The sequence below is a fragment of the Rhinopithecus roxellana genome, chromosome 14, assembly GCF_007565055.1.
Source record: "Rhinopithecus roxellana isolate Shanxi Qingling chromosome 14, ASM756505v1, whole genome shotgun sequence".
Lineage (NCBI taxonomy): Eukaryota > Metazoa > Chordata > Mammalia > Primates > Cercopithecidae > Rhinopithecus > Rhinopithecus roxellana.
Genome location: NC_044562.1, coordinates 113629758 through 113632701, shown reverse-complemented (window position 1 = coordinate 113632701; position 2944 = coordinate 113629758). Strand labels below are relative to the sequence as shown.

The window sequence follows — 2944 nt, the reverse complement described above, 5'->3', positions numbered from 1 at the left end:
CTGCAGCTGTAGACCTCAATCTACAGTATCTCAAGTAATTCAACTGTTTCTTGTAATGCCATGGCTTTTCTCTCCTTCTTCAGAGCACATCCAGCATCACTAGTGGCACTTTGTAGGGGTCACATGGTGTTATTCAAAGTTTACTACATTGCACTAAACATGATGGGAAATACACAAGAACCCAAGGTATCGCTTTTTATTGTGATGTGAAATTTACTGGAGACAAAATCCTCATCAGAAATGATTTGTGTCATATGGTTTAAGTGGATACTCACAGTACTTGGGATCACCACAGTAGTAACAGGAGGTGGCTACAAAGTTATTACAGTAGTACAGTATGCGCTTAATTTTATGCAGTTATGATTTAACACTGCATTTTTACATTTGCTTACGTTTCTCTTGACAGCAAATATCATATATGGTCTGTGCTTGTGTGCATAAGTTTGGATAAATGTTGGATTTTTATAATAGATTTGTGTATATTTTATCATTGTAACTGATAAAATAGTGTCTCCATATATTTTATGCATTCATAACATATCTACCTTTTTCTTATTTTTTTTAAAAAATATTTCTAGGCTATGTGGTTTGTCTGCAAGTTTTTTTTCAAATATTTGCAAATCTCCACACAATTTTCAACATATTTGTTGAAAAAAATTCTTATATTAGAGGACCTGTGCAGTTCACACTGTGTTGTTCAAGGACCAACTTTATGAATATGTATATATATCACATTTTCTTTATCCATTTGTACACCAATGGGCATTAAGTTGTTTTCATTTTTCGTATCTTGGCTATTGTGAATAATGCTTCAGTGAACATGGAAGTACAGATATCTTTATGAGGTGGTAATTTCATCTCCTTTCGGTGTATACCAGAAAAAGAATTGCTGGATTATAGATTAGTTTTTTTTTTTTTTTTTTTTTTTTTTTTTTTTTTTTTTTTTTTTTTTTTTCCGGGTCGGATGGGTAATATGGCAAGATCATAATAAGGTTCAGAGAGTGGCACATCTCACACATTCGTGTGAAAACCCAGTCATCATGCTCATGAACTACAAAAAGATGAGCAATTCTATTTTTAATTTCTTTCGGAACCTCCATACTGTCTTTCGTAATGGCTATACCCATCTAGAATCCCACCAACCGAGTAGTAGGATTGTCTTTTCTCTATACCCTTGTCAACATTGTCTTTTTGATAGTAGCCATTCCTCCAGGTGTGAGGTGATTCCTAGTGATGTTAATTTTTACTTCCCTGATGATTAGTAATGTTGGACACCTTTTCATATAGTGGTTGACCATTTTTATATCTTCTTTGAGGAAATATGTGTGTAGGTCCTTTATCCAGTTTTTAATCAGGCTATTTATTTTTCTGCTATTGAATTGAAAGAGTTCTTTATAAATTTTGGATACTAACCCCCATCAGATATGTGGTTTACAGTAATTTTTTCCTAGCCCATAGGCTGCCTATTCATTTGGTGATTGTTTCCTTTGTTGTACAGAAGCTTTTTAGCTTGATATAGTCCCATTTACTTATTTTTATTTTTGTAACCTGCGCTTTGAGTGTGATATTAGAAACATCATTGTCAAGGCCAATTCAAGGAGATTTTCTCTTATGCTTCTAGGAGTTTTATGACTTCAGGTCTTGCACATAGGTTTTTAAAAAATCTATTTTGAGTAGACTTTTGTGTATGGTATAAGATAAGGGCCTAATTTCATTCTTTTGCATTCTACAATCCAGTTTTCCCAGCACCATTTATTGAAGAGACTGTTCTTTCTCCATTGTGTCTCGATGCAATATTAAATATATAGCTATTGAAGTTAGCAATAAAAGGAAGATATCCACTGATATTGCTACTTTCAAAATATAGTCCTAGGAAATAAAACTAGATAAGAAAAAGTATTAGAAGTGTTATACTTCTAACACTTATTAGGTGTTATACTAATTAATTATATTATATATAATATTTGAAATATATGCAATATTATCTGTTATATATGTAATATAATTAATTTAATTATTTAATTAGCAAAGGGAACAATAAAATGGTCATACTTTATGGAAAATGGAAGATGTCATCTGAAAAATCCAAGAATTAGTAGTCAAATATTTCAAGAATTTCTTCTAATTGATAAAATAAATCAAAACCCAAACAAGAAAATATAAAATATGAATTAGTAATTTATAGGAGAAATAAAAAGAATGAATGCAAATCTTAGTTATAACAGAGTTAAATTTTAAACAAAAATGATGCTAATCTTTGCCCTTAAAAGTGACAAATATTAAATACATTGACCTTTGCCCAGGATTTATTATATGTAAGAAAACACATATCCTTACACATTGTGATAGTTTTATAAGTAAGCCTTGTCTTTTCTGAGAGTAATTTGACTCTGTCTATAAAAATGTATGTATATATTCAGCAATTCTAGCTCTAACCTAATGGAAATTCATTCATGCAAAAATATGCACATAAGAAAATGATAATTGAAGCTGTGTTTTTAAGCATAAGACTGGGTAATTTATGAAGAAAAGAGGTTTAATTGACTCACAGTTCCTCAGGCTGTACAGGAAGCATGACTAGGAGGCCTCAGGAAACTTACAATCATGGCAGAAGGTGAAGGGAAAGCAAGCACGTCTTACCATGGCAGAGCAGGAGGTGGGAGAGGTGCCACACACTTTTAAATGATCAGATCTCATGAGAACTCACTGTCACAAGAATAGCAAGGGGGAAATCTGTCCCCATGATCCAGTCGTCTCCTGTCAGGTGCCTCCTCCAGTTTGACATGAAATTTGGGCTGTGACACAAATATAAACTATATCATTCCACCCCGGCCCCTCCCAAATCTCATGTCCTTCTCACATTGCTAAATACAATAATCCCTTCTCAACAGTCTCCCAATCTTAACTCATTTCAGCATTAACTCAAAAGTCCACAGTACAAAAT

At 32.8% G+C, this 2944-nt stretch overlaps 1 non-coding gene across 1 annotated transcript; it reads right to left on the bottom strand.

Moving 5' to 3' along the window:
- Window positions 1-958: 958 nt before the first annotated feature.
- LOC115893396 lies at window positions 959-1063 on the bottom strand. Its single transcript, XR_004053406.1, has one exon. It is a non-coding gene; the product is annotated as a small nucleolar RNA U13 (small nucleolar RNA).
- Window positions 1064-2944: the final 1881 nt, after the last annotated feature.